This window comes from Meriones unguiculatus, chromosome 2 (genome assembly GCF_030254825.1).
Source record: "Meriones unguiculatus strain TT.TT164.6M chromosome 2, Bangor_MerUng_6.1, whole genome shotgun sequence".
NCBI lineage: Eukaryota > Metazoa > Chordata > Mammalia > Rodentia > Muridae > Meriones > Meriones unguiculatus.
In genome coordinates, this window is record NC_083350.1 from 27,503,669 (window position 1) to 27,524,226 (window position 20,558).

The following is a 20,558-nucleotide window of genomic DNA, read 5'->3' on the forward strand; positions in this document are numbered from 1 at the left end:
CTGGCCACTGGGAGGAGCTCTCTGCAGACCTCAGACCTGAGCTTCCCAAGGCCAAGGCCTCTCACACAGCTCCTCCATATGCATTTCTGACCAGCACTGTGGGAAGACTCAGGGCCCGCGCCTAGAAGAGCCTGGGATAAACCGGGTGGGCAAATGGGTAAGACAGTGTGTGCTGGGTCCTAGGAGGATGCGAGCAGGACGTGAGGTAGGGAGTACTGGGCAGATCTTGGGAGTCCTAGACCACCTAGCCCATAGAGTGAGACACTGAAAAGTTTGCTGTCATTCCTTAGGGTGAGAGAGTCCCCAGCAGGACTCTTTCTGAGCAGCCTCACTGTGTGGGCCTGGACCTTCTTCGCACAGGAGTGGCCTCTCAGGGCCTGGATTTCTGGAGAAGAGATTTGCCTTCCCCAGGACCCGTTATGCGCCACGGTTCCCATCACCCGCTGAGCTCCAGAAGCTTCAACTGGTGTCACCCTCTTAGGGGATTCTCAAAACATCTCAGGGCCCCTTGCCCTGGGACTCGGGGCAGCAGGAGGAGAAGGAAATTCTCACACACAGCTCTCTCCCAGGAGTTTGCTCAGTTCCCAGGCTGACAACTGGCAACCCTCAGAAAGTCCGTCCCCCACTCCCTTCCTCCTCTCCTCCCGGCTTCCTCCTCCCCCTGCTGCCCTTCTCCAGTTTAATAACTTCCACATGGGCTCTGGCGGCTGGAGCCAAGCCCTCAGCATTGTCTGAAACCTCCAAATTTAGAAGAAATATGAAAATTGTCAACCACTCCTTCCTTAGGGGGTAAAAGCAACATTCGGCACCAGGGGCAGGTCAAGGCGAGGCAGTCACGTGGCTGGAGCCCTGGCCAATGGGGGACCCAGGGAGGACTCAGCACCCGCCTTGCCCCAACACCAGGCTCGCTTCTTCAGCTCATATAAGGTAAAAGGCAGCGAGGCCTCCGTGGCCAGAGAGCCACGGACAAGGGGCTGAGCAGAGGGGGGTCCAATGCCAGTTGCTTAAAAATGCCCTTGTAGCATCAAGAGGTGCCAGAGTCCAGTCATCTTAGTTGCGAAGCAGTGACACCCACAACCATACCCCAAATAGGCTGGGCCTCCACCTCCGAAGAGTCATCCCTGGGCCAGACACGAGCCAAGGTAAGGACCAGCCACAGACCTGGGTCCCTGAGCAGGTCTCTGGGGCTTCCTCCCAGGGGCTCTTGTCCCCTCTGTCTGCTACCTTCTCTGTGCTTTCTGCCTCTCTGGAGCTCAGTTACCCCATCTGTACCAGAGCCGGATCCACTGATCTCTAAGCATTGGCCCAGCCCTGAGCTATGGCCCTATTGGCCTGTTGGCGGCTTCTGTTGAATGAGGAACGAGGGGGCTGAGCTGATGTCGTTGGCAGGCCAAGCTCCCACTGTACAGCATCTAGGCAGTTTTTCCTGTCTCTACTTTGACAGGACCCTGCCTTGCTGTACCGGGTGGTACTCACTCCACAGCTGCAAGAACCTGGCGCTCCTGTTGAGGAAAACTGTTTCTAAATAATGGGTTCAAAAGCGAAAGCTGGGGAAGCGGTCCTATAAGCAAGCTCAGGGCCCTAGGGAGTAGGAGGCAAAGAGCTGGAAGGATGGGGTTCTGGCTGTGTCTAGAAGGGGGTGGGGCTAGGAAGGGACACTGGGGAGGTAGGGGCTGAGCTCCAATCCCAGATCTGCACTCAGGGTCGGATTATGGAGCTCTGGGCAGGTAACCATCCCTCCCTGGGCCAGCTTGCCCGTCTAGATGTGTAAGGATGCAACTGGACCAAATGGTCTGGAAACAGAGGGTGTGGCCTCTGAGCCATTTGGAGCATATTCGTGGGCTACATTCATCTTTGACCATAGTCTCTAATTCCAAGCAGTTGGTCAAAGCCCTGGGAGCTGTTGGAGGCTGAGCTCGAGGAGATGGAGAGCTTCCCAAGGGTGTCTAGCTGAAGCCCAGGATCTGGTTTCCCCAGGGTGCGGTACTACCTCTGGTGGGCACAGGGAGGATGTCTGACGCAATAAGCCATGAGTGCAGGATCCCAGGGCCTTGGAAGGGAGCCTGTGATGAACACTGTGGGAGCCAGGCAGAGCTCAGATCAGAACATACAAGCAGCAGGGTAGAACACAACCCTTTAGCTTCAGACCGTGCAATATCTATTCCTTCTTGCACCTGGCCACCGTGTGGACACTGTGGATTTCCTGGGAAGTGTCCAATAAATCTCACGGATGGAGTATGCACGGAGGCATTCCCCGGAGCCAGACACTAGCTAAATGGCTTGCGTTATTGTAGTAGTACTGAGCTTATTCTCAGGTGGGGTCAAATGATTCCAGCATCCCTGGTTATAAAGGGGGAAACCACAGCCCACCCAAGGACTCACCGGTAGAAGTTAGGTAAGAGGCGTGAACCCAGCCCCCATCCGCCTTCATGCTTTTCACATGCCTTCCCCTAGGCCCTAGTGCTATGATGAGGAAGCCGTGCGTGTGGAGACTCCAGTCTCAGGATTTGTACCAGGGACTGATTAAAGCCTCCCAGCTCTGAGGCTACTGCTGACCCTCAGCCATAGCACTGTCCCAGAACAGAGAAGACTGTCACTGGTCCTCCAGCCCCACTGTAACTTTGTGGCCAACCTCAGCCCTTTCTCCTACCTGGCTAGTTCTAGAGAAAAGCTAATACATACGATTCTGCAGAAGAGAAAGTTCCGGAGCCTTAGCTGCCACAGACTGAAGCAGCTTTGAGGGACTTCTCAGGTAAGACTACTCCCTAGGGTAGGTCTCCAAGGCCCCTCCAGATGCTGGCCCTACCCTTTCTTCCAGTTTTCTATCAGAACTACCCTTGAGGCTCAGGTCCTGGGTAACTCAAAGAACCATGAGAAAGCTGGGCATGGTAGCTCATGCCTTTAATCCCAGCACTCAGGAGTTAAAGGCAGGAGGATCTCAGTGAGTTCAAGGCCAATCAGGTCATCGAGGGTTATCTCCCAGAAGAGGAGGAGGAGGCATAAGAAATGTTGCCCTCTGTTTTCTGTTCAGTTTTAAACATACCTCCTATACACAGAGGCCAGAGTTTCTCCAGTTCATACCTGGAGCGGGGCCGCTGGGCTGGGCCCTGGGTGTGGCCTGAAGACAGCACAAGAAGTCATCAGGCTGTTCCCACTAAGTAGACCCTCTTTCCATGACCACACTAGAAATGTTGGGATTTCTGAAAATATATACATTACCTAATTTATTTTGTATACATCAAATAAAGTAAGGAAGAGGGCTTAGGATGTAGCCCAATAGTTGAGCATTTGTCTGTCTGCCATGTGTGAGGAGGTGCTTGGTTCATTCCCAGAACCACAAAGAAAAGAAGGGGGAGGGAGGACGAAGGAAGGAAGAAAGGAAGGTAGGCAGGCACACTAATGTACACTGTGCAGGCTGCTGGTCCTTGTCCACACAGGCACTTAGGAAGACCCTGGGGGAGGGAGGAGGCTGAGCAGTAGTCATCCTGGTGCATCCTGGGTCCAGTGCCCACCCGAGGGTGAGCTGCAGGGCTTGAGTGGATAGAGTCAGGGGACAACCTCTGCTAACAGCCTGTCTAGACAAGCCCCACAGGGATCTGGCATCAGCATACAATGCAAGAGCTCTGGGATCAGCCATTTTCCTACTTGCAAAATAATCTCTTGGTGGCAGCCTCGCAACACCACAAACCTTTTCTCCAATTTGAAACATGTCTGATGCCCAGCGGGCCTTGCGCACACAGCCCAGCTCCTTCAAGCCACTTTCCAGGTCTGTTGCAGATACAGAGTTCTGCATGGGCTTGGGGGGGAGGTGTTTCCCTTCGTCCAAGATGAACCAGGCAGAGATAATAAAAGTGCTGTAAAAACAAAGTGAAGACACAGGAAGCTGAGGTCACAGCGCCAGGTCGGCACAGGCTGCTTTGGTTTGAATCTTACTTTTTTTTTTTTTTCCTTTTTGGCCTGGAAGCAGCTGAGGTTTCTTGAACCTCCGTTGCTCCATCTGTAAAGTAGGGAGATTAAGGTACTTAACAAGGATAGTTCATTGAGCTGTTTGGATTAGAACAGCTGAAGTTCTTGAAGCCCGTGGAGCAATGATGGGCCCACAGGGACTAGGCAAGAAAAGGCAGCTGCTATCTCCCCACCCAGCTTCTCAGAGAGGAGATGCCCTGCTGTGTCCTAGCTTCTTGGATGCTGAGGAATAATATTCCTTCAAAAATAACAATTGTCAGGTCAGGAATGTTGGTACATGCCTGTAATACCAGCACTCAGGAGGTGGAGGCAAGAGGATTAGGAATTCATGACTATACTCATAGTGAGTTCAAGGCCAGCCCGGGCTACCTGAGAGACTCTGTCTTGGAAAAGAATTATCACACTAGAAATGTTGTGAGCCAATCCTTGGAACGCTCAAGGACCTGTGCTCCATTCCCAGCACTGCAATCTCCCACACAACCCAAATTGCTATGTATCAAGGCCTCTTTGCCCAGTACCCTGAGGTAAGTACGCTGATCCCTTCGGTCAGACAGATGTGTGGAGTCCAGATCATTTGCTCAAAGTCACATAGGTAAATAGGCAAAATTGGGACTCATCCCCAAATCTGGCTGACTCCATGTGTTTAACTGCTATTTTCTAAAACCAGCCAAAAGGGCTATGTGTGAATCAGAACAGGTTTCAGTTTTCACCTTCTTTGTGGGACACCTGATATTTAGGGGAGGAAGTTATGTGCCTTCTAGATTAAGAATAACTACGGTGACAAAATACACATTATCCCCATTCTCAAGGACAGTCCAGCTGAGGGCAGCAAATACAGACTCTGTTTAGGTCACTTCCAGGTGATCTGTGCCTCCTTGCAGGCCTCATCAGCCCCAGGAACAGCCCTTTCCTCACACAGCCCTTCTGAGTCTTGCCGATGGAACAGTGAGCTAGGCCAAGAGCCATGTCAATCTATATTCCTGTGGACCCTAACTGTATCACAGGGAGGAAGCTAGAAAGAGCCCTGGCCCTCCCGACCAACTCTATCAGCCCTTCCTCCTCTGCTCTCCCCCCTCCCCACCCCCCCAGCCAAACAGGAACGGCCATGAGTCAAAACAGGCTGCTGGCCTAGGTGGCAAAAGTAGTGGCTATGATACCACCCTCACTTACTTGTCTGCCTTCTTTGAGTCAGTGTATCTCGGGCATACAGCCACCAACCTGAAAGAGCCTAAGGTATCCCCCGAGGCGAACTGCCCAAGGGCCTGGTCCTGACTCCATAGACATTAACCTCGAGAAAGTGCTCTGCCCCATGAGCTCTTCAGGTCCTGATGTCACTATTGGGGATGGTGACAGCATCAGTCCATGTAGACACCGAGGCTCCATCTGAGAGGACAGGGCAGAGAGGAGATGGGAGGGTGTCCTCTCTCTAATAGCAGGACTGCAAAGGGGCTTTCAGAACTCTAAGGGGGTCTAGAGGCTCCCTGAGGTGGGGGGGCAGGCAAAGGGAGAGACCGGGACTCTGAAGTGGCTACAGTAGTCAGGAAGCTTTTTGGTTTCTGTTGGTAGTTTTCTTTCATCTGTTTGTCCCCTTCCCCAAAACACCATCAGACCAAGAGCCCCAGAGGAACTGGGAGATGAGGGAACATGGCCATGGGGTGATGCTCAAATGTCGAATTGAGGGAAAAGAAGAGCCGGGACAGGGAGCCAGCCCGCTACAGTCACAACTTCAAACAGCTCAATAGTTTGTTGAGGAGCAGGGATTCTGTAGCCCAGAGGACAGGGCACAAAACCCCAGACATGCTGGCAGTATCTGCACCCTAGAGGGGTATCTCCGATAGGGTGTCTGTTCAAAGAGGGATGATGGGTGGCTTGGAAGTAGGGAGTTTCTTATCCCAAGAAGCATTCACAATTAGCAGTGATGACACAGAGAAGTCAGGTGTCAGGGACCCTCGGAGGCCTTTCCCACCAGCAGCCTGAAACTTCACATGCCCCACAGGCTGCTGTGGGACAGCCCACTGAGCGCCGAGTCCCTGGCTGCCTGCGTGTCAGATCCTAGCCAGATATGACGTCAATTCTGCTTTCACAGGGGCTTCTTGAGTTCCCCTACCCCCTACTTCCTATTAGCCCACTGTGATCTTTTTGCTCTTCCCAGGGGAATGCAGGCCTGACCAGAGAGACCTGGAGCCTATTTATGAGAACAAGGTCCCTGGGGGCCATTCATCCATCCAATGGCCTCCCACCCTGCAGGATGGAGACTGTGGGGGCAGAGTCTCTGAGAGTGTGTTCACACGCTCCAGTGAGTCTGCGTGGAGATTCCAGCAGGGTCACAGGAAAGAGGCTGACTTGTGATCACGATGTCTCAGTTTTTCCTTTTTCTGCTCCCTCCTTTTCCCCAGAAGTGGGTGTAACAGGAAGCCAGTGAGGAAAGCAAGCAGCTCCCCTGGGCTGACTCACAAAAGTCAGTATAGTGAGCTGGGGCGCGGGAGCAACTGCAGGTATTCCGTCCAGGGAAGATGCCCAGGACCAGCCAGGCCTGGGGGCAGGGATACTCACCAGTCAGGTTCAATCTGGGAACAGAGAGTCCAGGCTTTCCTGAACAAAGGAAAGGGTGCAGGGAAGAGGCTTTGGGGGATCCTGCCTGCCTCAGGCTGGCCAACACTAGAACTTTCTGATGTCCTCCCCCTGGTAACCAGGTGTCTTCCTGGTACAATATTCTTGGCATATAAGCAGCAGACCCCTATCACCTCATGACAGCGATAAAGAAGGTGAGGAGAGACTTTCCCAAGATCATCACACTGTCTAAGGAGATGCATCCTTTAGAACTCCTTCGCCCTCTAGCCAGTGTTGGGGACGCGAGACTCCTCATATCAAAGGCAAGGCAGAGGAGAGTCAGGTACCCAACCAGGAGATGTCATGGTCCGTTGTCAGCTAATTCCTGCTGTTCTGTTTTCCAAGTCCCTTTACATGGCCAGAGATGGTCCCCAAGCTATTGGGACTACAAATGGGAGGGGGCCTCCTGCAAAAGGAAGTGCTGAGGCTGGCACAGGGAAGTCCTTGGTTCTGTTTGATTCTGCCTAGCTTTCCATATAGCCTTGAACAAGAGGTACCTTCCGGCCTTAGGACATTCAGTAGGGTCCAGACCCAAAGAGCCAGAAAAGCAGAGGATTCCCCCCCAAGATCTACTGCCTCTCTCATCTCAGATTTACCCTGGAGGTTTGGCACAGGAAGTGGGTGGGCCACAGGAAGAAAACAGCAGCCTACAGATTCTTCTATCCCCAAGCTTTGCTTTCTAGCCAAGAAATTCCCAGAGAGAAAAAGCATAGAAGTGAGAATGGCGTGGTTACTCATGCCTGCAATCCAGTCCTCGGAAATCTGAGGAGGGCTGATGTGAGCTCAAAACTAGCCTGACATACTTAGTAAGTTCAAGGTGAGCATGAACCATGCAGTATGAAACTGTGTGTGTGTGTGTGTGTGTGTGTGTGTGTGTGTATGATTGTGCATGCATGAGAGAGGGAGAGAGAATACGTGTATTGGGAAATGCTTTAAAATTATCCCAGTCAGCTAGGCATAATGGCTCACAGCTTTGGTCCCAGCACACTTGCCCTTTTATGGTAAGAAAAAAAAAATGCAGATTCTCAGAGGGAAGCTGGGCTGGAGCCTACAACTCAGGATGAAGCCAACCATGGGGTCTAGGGTGGGATGAGGCCAGCAGGGGTGCAACTCGGTGGGGTTTCCTGGGCTGAGTCCCTACCTTCTGTGAAGAAGGAGGCAAGGTAGAGGCAACAGTGGCTACCTGGGGAAAGCCTTGAGGGAAGCCATCATGTGGTGCTGAATGCTGGGATTGGGTCCTGGGTATCCTTGGTTCCCACAGTTCCCAGTTTCCAGGATGAAACTGAGTCCATAAAAGGGCAAGTGTGCCTTTCTCAGCCCTGCTGCCAGCCCTGCTGGGGGAAAGGCTGAGTTATTTTTAGATGGAGGGTTTACTCCTAACCCAAGATGGAACTGTTTCTCTGCACACAGCCCCCTCCCCAGCTGCTGCCGTCTCCAGTCTCCTTACCCTTTACCCTCCTTTGCAGCCATCAGCATGAACCCCCCCTCACCCCTACCCCCCATGTCTTTTCTCTCTGTGCGCCCCCCACCTCCTCTTCCCAGATCCTTTCACAGGGGCTCAGCTCCTCTTGCCTTCCCTCAGATCTCCTTTCTGGTTACTGAAGAAAGTGACACATCTGTGCCCCCACCCCCTCCTGAAACAGTATTTACAACATACATTCCAAACATCCGCCATCTGGCTTCTAGGAAGAGCCAAAAGCTATTTGGAGAAGGAAGTCGTGATTATTCCATCTTCAAAGCCAGAGAACTTAAGGCCCTCTTCTCCCTCCCCTCCACCTTCCTCCCAGAGGCCCCCTGTGTCGACCAATGACATCCTTCAGTCAATAGATGAGGTCAGGACCTTAGCTGGATGTCCCTTGGATGGCTGACTTAACAAGCACTCCCTTTGCATCCCTTGTTTCGCCCCTCCCCTCTCTGTGCCTCCATGTTCTTCTCTGAACAAGGCTGTGAGACCAGGACAAACCAAGATTTCAGGTCCTGCCACAGCTTTGAGCCGAGCTATGAGGACAGGGTGAGTTGGGAGAGTCCTGACACCATGTCCTCTCCCACCATGTCCTGTACGTGTAGTTCCTGACACCCAGAAAGAAGACTGCAGTAAGCTGAGCTGCAGGGATTATCTGCAGGAGCTCTATCCCTGCCTGCTAATCTTCTTGCCCTAAACAATGCAGAAGAAACCAGTCCCTATTATCTGGGAAGTATAACCATTCCTACCAAGCCCTACAACCCTGCATATTCCTCTTTTTTTATTTTATGATTTATTTATTTATTAGAGGGCACCAGATCTCGTTATAGGTGGTTATGGGCCATCATGTGGTTGCTGGGAATTGAGATCAGGACCTCTGGAAGAGTAGCCAGTGCTCTTAACCTCTGAGCCATCTCTCCAGCTCTGAGATTCCTATTCTTTACAAAGCAGGCAAGACTGGCTGGGAAGGTGGCTCCGTTGGTAAAGTACTTGCCCGTGCAAGCATGACGTGAGGACCTGAATTTGTGTAGAGGGGCTAGAGAGATGGCTCTGCACTTAATGCTGGCTGTTCTTGCAGAGGACCCAGGTTCAATTCCCAGTACACACATGGTGGTTCACCACAAGAACTCCAGTTCCCCGGGGATCCAATACATTCTTGTGGCCTCTGAGGGCACTGCATTTACACACTGAGAGAGACATATTTAAAAATAATAATAATTTTAAAATAGTAGAGAGTAATAAAAGATACCTAATGGTAATCTTTGTGCTTCATATTTCCTGGTACATGCAAATGCACGAACACTTGTATATGAGCTTGTCTGTGTGCTTGCGCGTGCATACATGTGCATGTTCAGGAATGCGCCTCCATGTGTGTGCAGGAACACACAAACATATGTGCAAGCCCAAAAGGGGCAGGCAAAACAGCAGCAAGCTGTTTCTAATGGCAATGAGGGTTTTGGTTGTTAAACTAATACACAACAAACAAGAGAAAAATGCCATAGCCACACCTACAACAAGAAAGCCGAAGCTTCCAGTGTCTGGTGGCCTGGCCAGGGCCCAGATGATTTCTGTTCTTACTAAAAATGCTTTCTCTTGTCTCAGTATCCTTCCCTCCTAGAGAATCTGAGCTTCAGGGGATCGAGGACAGTGTGTGCTAGACTGCATGAGACCAACTGGGACTCACTAATGAATGGTGTGACTGTGACCTTAGGAGAGTGCTGTGAGCTCTGAGACCCTTGTTGTCTTCTTTTGTGAAATGGCACTAAGAAGGCTTCTAATGAGACTGGGGCAAACATTCTTAGCAAAGGGCAGGTGCATCAAGAGCTCCCGACCCTTCTCCCCCACCTTGCTTGAAGAAGCCAAGGGAGGCTGTGCAGAAAGCCATTCCTCTTCCCAGATTTTGCCCTCATTGGAAAGCTAAGGATCCAGGTGTTTCGGCTCTTCCTCTCACCCCAGGATCTGAGCTGTTGGAAGGAAGGCTCAGGCCTCCAGGGGAGCCAGGGGCCTTTTTTTTTCTTCCTTTTCTTCCCTTTCCCTGGGTTGCTGGTGTCCACCTCAAGCTGCATTCCCAGGGCTTGCTCAAGAGTTCCAGAACACCATTCCCTGGGGAGCAAGTAGGGAGCGTGTGAGGTTGGTGAACTTTACGGGGTGACAAGGGGCCGAGGGCGCTGTGGGAACCGAAGCCAAGGGAAGCTGTGCAGGAGGGAACGTGAGGAGGGGCCAGGCAGCGGTGGTTCCTGCAGTCAGCCTCTACATCTCTAGATGTCCCTCCTGCCCCTGCACTTACCATGCTAATAATAGGAACTGCCGCTATTATTCCTCGTTTATCATGTGCCTAGAACTGTGTTCACTCTCTGTTGCCTCGACTGTCAAAAACAAGGATGTTATGTCAAAAGCCAAGAGAAGACAAGGATCCTCAGGCCCAGATGGATGAGATTTCAGGCTAGGGATGAGAGTCCATAGCAGGCCCCACCTCTCCTTTCTTCTGTCCATGTATACAATGGCAACCAGGTCCTGGAGTCAGGAGCCATGGAATCTGTGTGTGGGAGGGAGCTGACAAACAGAAGCTAAGGTAGAAAGATTCTCCCCAAAGAACAGCTATGGCTTATTCCCTGCAAGACTGGTCCTGGTTCTGGCAATGACCTTGACCATGTGAGCTTGGCTTTATGGTCCTCCGAGCTCAGAGGATAACCAGCTGAGCCTAGCTCCTTGTCTGCCTTGGATACTGGTCAGTAGATTACTCTGAGCAAACTACAAAGCCCCTTTCAACCCCTCCCACCTCAGCAGTAGAGGTACCACTCTGGAGTTATTTTGCAGGCTGAACACCTTGTGAGTCTGGAAGGTGTCTTGGTCACTGAGTTAATCCCAAGTTATAGTCTTCTCCAGCACAGCCCATTGTGATACAAGAAGTGAGAACCACTGGCCACCAGCCCTTGCAGAACAAGAGCTTTCGCTGACACATCCTGCTGTCTTAGAAGGGGTGATGATCCCACCTGCTCTCAGAGCTTAGAGTTTCCTTGATATCCCCCTTTGAAAGCCCAGCAGGGATCATGACCATGTAGGGTCCAAGGGCCTGACAAACCTTGGCTAGTCAGCTCAAGGCTTCTGGACTAGCAGTGGCCCGGTCTCTTTCTCAGAGAGCAATTTCAGGCACAGGCACTTTGGGGGTTCAACATTCTGGTTACAGGGTGGCCCATCATACTTCTGACAAGCCGGATCTTTTGTTCCTTTCAGGCAAGAGTGATGGTGGGTAGGATTCCTCCTGCACTAGAGAACAATGAGCCCCAGAGAGGACTCTTTCTGAGAAGCAGAGAAGTGACGGTGATCTGCTCCCAGAACTGTAAGTCCTCCCTTCCATTGCCCCCACATACACCCCAACTCTGGTATCTCTAGGAATAACTTGGGACCCTCAGACAAGCTCTCCATCCTAATGCTCAGAATGACCAGGAAACCAGGCCTGGAGTCCTAAAGAGCAGAGCTTAGCCAACCAGCTGCCTTTTGGCAATCTTGAAGGCTGGGATGGAGGTGGAATAGGTAGAAGCAAAGAAGAGGAGACCCAATAGGCGTGAGACCCCTTCCCACTCCATTGTCCCACCTTCCTTAGAGATGGAAGAGCTTTGTAGGAGCAGTACCCGGGGCTCTGGGCAAGGACTACACTATTGATAACAGCAGCTCCCAGAGGTAGAGGCCATCCTTCAGCCCTGCTGGGGTCTGAGCTGTCAGTGGCCTGCATTTGGTAGCACCTAGGAAAGAGCAATGGCAAAAGCCTCCATAAGACAGGTAGGGAAACTGAGGTCCAGAAGGAAGGAGCTCACTCAGGATTGCAAGTCAGGCAGGGTAGAAGGGTCTGGTGCAGAGCTATCAGGGAAAGAATAAACAGAGGAAGAACCAGAGGTGAGTGAAGGGAAAGCCGGGAGGCACACAGGAAACACTATTCTGTGGGTGAATGACAAGGCTTATGTAACACAGTCCACCTGCTCACCCCTGTGTAGCCTTCACATGTGTGTGAACGTGCACCCCAACACAGCATGCACCTGGTCTTCACTGGTGAGCAACTGTACTGCAGAGACTGGTGTAAACAAATTGGATTAGGAGTCTGCAGGCGCCTCCTCTGCAGGGGCCCTATGGCGGACATTAAGCAGGCCTGTGGAGTAGCCAGCTGCACTCTCTCTGGCATGGCGACAGTCGGCCCTGAGCCCCCAGTCCCTCCCCCAATCCAGTCCCAGGAAGGAGCCTTGCAGACGATGCCAGGATGATGGATGGGGTGAGGGAGGTTCCAGGGCTGGCCTGAGAGCACACAGGATGTTAGTGCTTGTATGAGGCACATTTCTGAGCTGTTCCCAGCAGCCCACCCCTCTCCACCCTCTGGGCTCCCCTCCACAGCCTCTCCCACGGTCACTGCTGCAGGGCCTGGGACTTGGGCCTAGCCTGAGGTTCGGATCAGAGTCCAGGGCCCGGGCCCTGAGCACATCTGACCCTTCAGTCTCACAGCTGGATGGAGGGGGAACAGATTAGGAAGCATCAGCACAAGGAGACACTGGAGGCCGCTGTAGGGGGCAGAAGGGAGCCATGAGCAGAGGGGGAAAAGCCATGTTAAAGATGTTTGGTGCTTTCTCACTCGGTGCTTCAGCTGAGCCTCAGAAAAGGCTGCAGGGCTGGAATTGCAACCGGTACAGCTGTGACCACTGAGGCTCATTCATTCAGCGCCTCCTCACAGCCCCTCTCTGAGGCCCTAATTTGTACCAGGCCTCGTGTCTTATGCTGAGGATGCCCTGTAAATATCTTATTGTCCCTGCCTAATGAAACTGCTCCCTTTAGGCTCTGTTGTGGAACATCAGGGCCTTCCTGGTTTTCCAGGGACACACCTCCAACACAATCAGCTTTCTACAGAGCATTTGTGATGACTAAATCTGCCCCTCCATGCAGCAACGAGGCAATCAACTCGGAACCTGATGCCAGGTTCCAGGCCCTGACAGCAGAGAGCCTAAGTCCTACCTCATTTCCCGTTCAGTTGCATGGTTGCTCTTAGCCTCTCTGGACCTGTTTTCTCTTCTGCAAAATGGAGAGGCAATTGGTCTCATCTCATAGGGCCGACTGGGGATTAAGTATCTTTTTCATCTTCTTATTTTTACGGGGAGAAACAAAGCCCCCTGTCTCCCCTCCTCCCTTTTGCCCAGAATGAAAGGACTCTATGAGATGGCAGTTAAGTTTGGACCTGGCTACTCCCTTCAATGCGGTAGCCTCCCTTCCACCTGCTACACCAATCAGTGACAGCCGCTCAGTTTCTATAGGTAATTCCTGGGATAGTGGCATATGTGTTAGGTCTTGCCTGCCCTCTGGGTAGCAGCTCAGGTGACCACCGGTGGGCCTCAGTCCTCTGAGCAGTGACTGAGGTGGGGATTGACAGGCAGGGTTCCTAACTCGGAGCAGCCTTGCCATATAAGGGCAGGAGCCACTGAGCGTCCTGCCTGGGCCTGGCCAGAGACTATCCAGACAACCACTGTTTATTTTCTCCTTCAGCTTCCCCTCCTCTCACCCCTCCCAGGAGCTTCCCAACAGACAGAAGACAGAGATTCCCCAGGCTGGAGACATTTTCTCAAGACGTGGGAATAGGAGAAAAGGCTGGCCAGCCTCTAGCCGCAGGCCTCCAAGCTGCAGAGAGCCGACGCCAACAGCACCAGGTAAGATCCAGGGTCTGCCTGGTTCAGCCACCTTTTTAACAGAACGGAGAACCAAGACCCAGAGATGAAAGGGCCCAGTGAGAAACATCTCTGTCGGCTGGAGATGGAGCTTAGATCCCCAAGCCTCTCTCGTCTTTGCAACGGCACTGCAGGGCGAAGGGCTTTTCTTGGAGAAACTGATGTAGGTAGGCTACATAGCTCTTCTCAGTGAAGCCTCACTGGAGGGAGGGTCTGGACAAACTCTGCCCAACACGTGTACATGTGCATGTTCCTGGGGCCAAAGAGAGAAGGCACACCTTCCTGTCCCACTGCTCCTCCCCGCCATCCCAGTCCCCACCCTACCCCTTCCAGGAGGCCTTTTGTGTTAGCTGGTGGGGTGGGGGGTGAGGGAAGGAGCCTCCCTGGCTATAAGCTCTTGGCGGTCCTTTCCCAGGCTCTCCGGAGTTCTGCTGAGTCTGCCCCATGTCCTCCTCAGGTGCTTTCCTTCCTCCTCAGCCTTCTGTGCCCTGCGAGGGCAAGGACAGTATTAAGGACATACTCTCTGAGCACACAGAGGTGGTGCTGGGTCTGCTGAATGAGCCAGCACTGCTATGAGACCCTGTCGCAAGCCCAGAGGACTAAGAAATCGAGCATGGAGGTTAAGGTGAGGGGCCAGGCTCGGCTGCTCTGAGTTAGGAAGCCCAGCATGGTGCCTTGTATCCCTACCCTGGGAAAATTATATTTCTCTGGAGCCTTGGCAACCTTTGGGGATATGTGCAATTAAACGTTCACCAATTTAATTAGTCTAGAATCATAGGGACAGCACTAGACAGTCTTTATCCAAGGATGAGACAAGGAAGATGGGGCAAGGACCTTTCTTGGCTGAACATCTACCTGTTAGGACTGTCTGGCCGTTTACTTCTCCTTAAGAAAGATGGGCCACCTTCTGTCCATTCCTGTGTCACACCAAGATGTAAAATCTTGGCTGTGCTCTCCTTTATCCCAGGCTAGGATAGAAGCAGCTCTTAGTTCTCCCTTGGTGAATCTGTGTCTGCAAATCTAGAAGCCCCAACCCCACAACCCCCATTCCTGGTCCTCCAGCCAAGGTGATCAGTTCCAGCCATACAAGCTGTCTGAAAGGTAGTGCAGGCTCTAGCATGCTGGCCCAAACCTAGGCATCAGATGTCCTCTTTTTCACCTATGTCTGCAAATGAATTATAAAGTATAAGGTGCATCTTTGTATGTACTTAAGCAGGAATACTTGTTATTCATGGAAAACTAACGCTATCTAGAATTTAAAACAATTATGTGAGAATGCAGCATTAGTACCGCACTGTCCCCTGCTTCTATGGCTTGTCAGGCATTTGTGGCACATGCCTGTAATCTCAGAATTCCAGAAGTAGAGGCAGGGGGATCAGGAGTTCCACACGCTGGATGTGTTTGAGGCTAGCCTGATCTACACGTGTCTGTATTTCTAAAAAGAAAGATGGGGTTGGGGGGGCACGGTAGAGAAGAAGGCAATAAGGGGAAGGGAGGACAGACAAAGTAGCAGGGGACAACTCAAATGGTGTGGTCACCAGATGACTCCCAGCATTCATCCACTCTTTCTGCTGTCCCCCACCCCCAGCCACAGCAAAGGCAGTATAGACAGAAGTGGGCACAGATGGACCCCCAGGGAAGGCTCTTAGCAACCCAGCTGTGCTGTGTCCACCCTTCCTAGCTACTTACTGAAATGTCCCTTGGCCAGGTTTAGTGCTACCTCTCCCAGGGTCCATGGGAGCTGCGGGGAATGACATGGAGAGATCAAGATGTTCTGACTCCAATAGAGTCCTATGTTCAGACCTCCTGGTTAAAGGACTGAGGAAAGTTTCTGAGGATTCCAGACAGAAGGAAGTTGGTTATTGGCTGGAGATGCCCCCAAGCAGAAGTGCTCTGGCCTTAACAACAAATCAGTAAGGCTTTTCCCATTGCTCCTGCACCCCACCCCCAACTTGGGGTTGCTGCTAGATTCCTGTTAAAAGGCCTGGGAGCTGCGGGTTTCTGAAAATGGAGGTAGACTTTTGTGTGTGTGTGTGTGTGTGTGTGTGTGTGTGTGTTTTCTCTCCCAGCCCTGAGGAAAGGCTGCCTGTCCCCTTCAGCCAACCCTGAAAGTATGTGTCATCCAGCATCGAGGAGGTCACCACAGCCACCGTGAAGCAAAGACCATCTGGGGACCCTGGGATCCTGGCAAAAGCAGGGTGAGTGGGTGGTTTGGGGTGGGCTCCAAAAAAGTAAGAGATGCTTCCTCACAGGCAGTCATTTGCCCAGAGTGCATACTGAGACAGGTGGGGGACAAGAGCGGGAATCACAAGAGCAGGCACAGACCTAAATATACAAGGCCCTGGGTTCCATTCCCAGCAGTGCATAAAAAAAAAAAAAAAAAAAAAAAAAAGTGCACACTTTAAATGGATGGGTCTATCTCAAGAAAGCTAGCTTAAAAAGAAAAAGAAAAGAAAGGTGGACAGGACATTTCCGTCCCAGAGGGCCTCAGGGCAAGGCAAGAACAAGATGGGGGGGCAGGCACACTGCGCATGCTCACACTCCTTCTCCTGCCCAGGAAGAAAGCCGCAGCCTGAGCGCTCTCGGAGCGCCTGTCTCCCAGCCTGAGGTGCAGTGCTGCATCTCTGGTCAGTTGGGAGTCTGAGATGAAGCACTGTAGCTCAGGAAGGGAGAAGTTGTTCTGCAGCCGTCACCGGGACGTGGTAAGTGTCAGTGAGGGGTAAGCAGGCTCCGTAGGTTGTCCTTAGACTCTGAAGCAGCTTGTGGCGATGTTCCTGGGCTCAAGCTGTACCGGGCCCGATCACTCTTGTGCCATGTGTAACAGTAAGTGCTGGCCCATTCAGTAGCGGCCAGCACCAACATCCTGCCCCCCGCTTCCTCTTCCTGAGCCCAGAGAGGACACAGCTAACAAACGGAGGCAGCTACCCACTCTGGGAGGGTTCCAGCACACCCCAGAAACCTTTCAACGTTGCATGCTGAATAGGCACTGTAAATGATTCTGGACTGAAACCCATTCATCTCTGTAGGTCAGACAGTCCCTAACAACTCTTAGTCCAGGGAGGTAGCGGTCCAAGGTCCTGGCAGCCCAATACACTGTAGATGACACTGTCATGTTGCAACGTCAAAACGTCACACATCCCTGTTAGGCTTGGACTCACAATCTTTGCTCTGAGCCTCTCACTTTGGCTCTGTGCTCTTGCCTAAACTGGTCCAGGCATCGCACAAATGTCTGCTTCAGAGAGGTGACGGGCACTGGAATATCGATATTTAACCTCCCAAGCTCAGTCAGAGGAAGGGCTAAGTCTCGGTTAACTGGCTGGCCTGAGGTCACCTATGGGTAATGCTGAGCTGGGGTTGTGTCTTCATCTGTTTGCCTTCAACTCCACCTTCGTACCCACTGTTGAGTCTATGGAACCTGGAGCCAGAGAGTAGGAACACAGAACAAAGCCCACTCTGGTCGTGTCCATCATTCGGCTCTAGTAACAGAGGCAGGACCACATACTTCTAAGAATCCCGTGGCCTCCCTCGCTTTCTTCATCTTGACCCTTCACCCACCTAGTAGGTCCTGTTTGATACCGCTTTACAATTAAGGACAAGCAAGGCTCAGAATTTAAGTGACCTACTGGGGGGACACAGGGAGAAAGTCGCTAGAGCCTTGGAACGGACTTCATAGTCATGGGCCAGAGTACGTGTGGTGACTGGGGCGTCAGGGGTGGGGGAGCTGGTCCCAGATGCTTTCTTATCAGTTCTGATCTACACCAGCCGGCTGTCCTTTGATCACAGGGAAGGTACTTTCCAAGCCACTCAAAGCTCTAGTCTCTCTTCTCAGAGCAAGAAGCTGCACCCTGGGAACTGGCTGCCAGAGCTAGGGCTGAAAGCAGAGAAAACTGCCTGTCCCTAGGGGCATGGCGAGTGCTGAAGGCATCTCTTTCCCACCTTGTCCTCACGGTCCAGTTTTCCCAGGAATCCCTTGGATGCTGAGATGGGGATTCCTGGAAATACTGTTCTTGAGGTCATGGCTTCACAGCTGAATCTGCCTCCTTCCCAGCTTGGCATTTCCTCCCCGGGATGAGGGGGGAGAAGGCGGTGCACTGGAGGTAAGAGGCCTTGGGAGCTCTGACCTTTGCATTGCTTTTCTTTCCACTGTGTCCATATTTCATAACAGCCCCAGGAGGCTGGATGTGGGAACCTCAGAACTGCCTCACTCTTGAGAAACTTTGTCTTCAAGCCGCAGTGGTTGAACCAGAACTCTGGGACAGCCTTTTCTCCACTCTGACCCTCCGAATTCCTTCCCTGCAGGTCTTGCGGTGAGGAGGGGCCACAGGGCCATAGCCACATTATTAAGAAAGTAACACACAAATGTATTTAAAAGTTTATTAAATCAGTTAGGTAAACTAACAACCATTAATCTGAGTTGGATTTGGAGCACGGCCACAGGACAATGAGCTTTCAAGGTGGACAATACAAGATTTGGAGCGCCCCCTGGTGGTGCATCTGCCCACTGCAGGAACACTGTGCTCCCATATACACAGCCTGGCCTCCATTCTGTTTCTGCAAACTTCTACCAAAATGTTTTCTGTCCGATCACTTTTGAGCCACTGACATGCTTAAGCCTTATTCACCTCTTGCCAGAGATGCTTCTACGGCTTACAGTTGGCTTTTCCTTAGGCCTAAACCAGAGAAAGTTCACCTAGACAGCAAAAGGCAGAGCCAGGGTTGATTTCAAATTCAGTGGCCACTGGCATTCAGTGTCTGAGCCAAAAAAAATTTAAATAAATAAATAAATAAATAATGAATAAATAAATAAATAAATACATAAATGAATGAATGAGTAAATAAATAAATAAATGCAGAGCTGGGTGCTCCTCCCTTATGATTTCCAGCCCCCCAACTCTTGGAAGTTATTTCTTATTTTTTTGTTTGCTGTGGAAAACACACACACACACACACACACACACACACACACACACACACACCTTTAATCCCAGCAGAGCCAGAGGCAGGCAGATCTCTAAATTAGAGGCCAGTTTGGTCTACAGAGTGAGTTCTGGGAAAGCAAGAGCTACACAGAGATGCAGTCTCAAAAACAAAAAAACAATCTATAGCCAGGACATAGCTCAGCTGGTAGCGTGCTGGCCTGGAGTGTTTGAATCCCTAGGTTCCATGCCTAACAGCTGCACAGCTAAGGTGTGACGGTAGATGTTGTAATCCCAGCACATGGCAGGTAAAGGCAGCAGGAACACAGGTAGGCAGTCATTGTGGCTAAATGATGAGTTTGAGGCCAGCCTGGGCTTACATGAGACCCTGTCTTAAGGGTAGGTGAAGCAAAAAGTACAAACATTTAACTACAATCAAAATTAAAGACTGCCTCTCTGGTTACATGTTGGGATTCGGACTGGATGAAAGTCAAAATTGCTAATGAAATCCAGGCATAAAACAGAACTTGGGCTGGGGAGATGAGAGAGGGGGTTTATCAGGAAAGGCACTTGCCACCAAATCTGCAGACCTGACTTCAGTCTCCAGTATCCACGTAGTGAAAGGAGAAACTGACTGCTGGAAATTATCCTCTGGCCTCCACAGACGTGGCCTGCTGTGTGCAGCAAACCTGTACACACACAATAAAAAAAGAAAAAGAAATAAACATCAAGGGAAAGTTAGAACTCAGGCTCTGGTAAAGCGCTGAGTTTGGATGCCCAGAGCCTGTGTCGAAAGCCAGGCGTGGTGGCACACTCAAGATCCTAGTGCTGGTGGGGAGAAAGACAGGAGGCCCCCTGGGGTTCTACAGCCAGAGTTCATGAGCTCCAGGGTTAGTGAGAGACAGTGTCCCCAAATCATAAGGTGGAAGGTGACAGAGGACACACTCATGCACCCACCCCCACACACACTCACACACCTTAGAACTAGCCTTAAGCTGTCCCTAGTACATTTTTGCTGAGCTGGTGGAGGTGGCAGTAGCCACAGCCCTCATTTTGTTGTGCGGCCTCACATCTCAAGAGACCAGGTAGTCCCAGGGGCACCACCAGCATCCAGAGGACATGTCTGAAGAGAGACTCCTTCCTTCCCATACTCCGAGGCTGCTGCTGACCCCACTCTGAGAACATCACACTTGATGATCAGTACCACCTTCCATTCTCTGGCTGTTCATACACTCAGCTCCATCTTAGTCCTCAAACCAGCCCAAGGAAGTAGCAGACAAGGAGCCCAAGGCTGAAAGAGATTAAGGCAGCTTAGGTCACACTCAGGAATCGTTTTGACAGGATTCAGCCAAAGCTTACAATTCTCACCATCCTATGTGCCCCACACATGGGGCCTGGCTGCCTCAGGCTGCACCTCCCCTCCCTGACGGCTTTCCCCCTAGGGAAGAAGAGCCTTCCTGTCTGTGTTATGTGGCAGTAATAAAGTGCTGGACCTTTGCTTTGTGTCTTGTTTCATCCCGGGAGTATGGAGTAAAAGAAAAGGACTTCCCAGTATTCACTGCTGTAACCCCCAAGTGACCTCACTTGGCTGACACTTCCAGAGGCCAGTGCAGAGGAGGCAGCAGGCAGGAGCCACAACCTAGCTGCCCACCACACTGCTGGTGTCTCAGGGTGCTTCCAAGCCATGACTCAAAGTACTTCAGTGTAAAAGTTTGTGGGGGTGTGGGACCCCTAAAGTTAAGCAAGCGCCACAGGGGACTTAGGGGTCCACATGGCTATTCCTTTCCTTCTGTTCCAGAAAACATAATCTGAAATCAAATGTTCACACGCCATACAGGTATGTGATTCTGAGTTACCTTGGGCCATAAGCTCAGCCCTACAATGACACAGCCTCAGTTGTACCCC

The 20,558-nt window shown here is 51.6% G+C and overlaps 1 long non-coding RNA gene across 2 annotated transcripts; it reads left to right on the top strand.

Moving 5' to 3' along the window:
- Nucleotides 1-952: 952 nt before the first annotated feature.
- On the top strand, nucleotides 953-20,150 carry LOC132652293 (uncharacterized). Of its 2 annotated transcripts, XR_009589783.1 has the most exons (4): nucleotides 953-1,142; nucleotides 11,273-11,378; nucleotides 13,584-13,719; nucleotides 14,195-20,150. It is a non-coding gene; the product is annotated as an uncharacterized LOC132652293 (long non-coding RNA). The 2 variants fall into 2 exon arrangements; XR_009589782.1 differs by having other exon boundaries at nucleotides 13,584-20,150.
- Nucleotides 20,151-20,558: the final 408 nt, after the last annotated feature.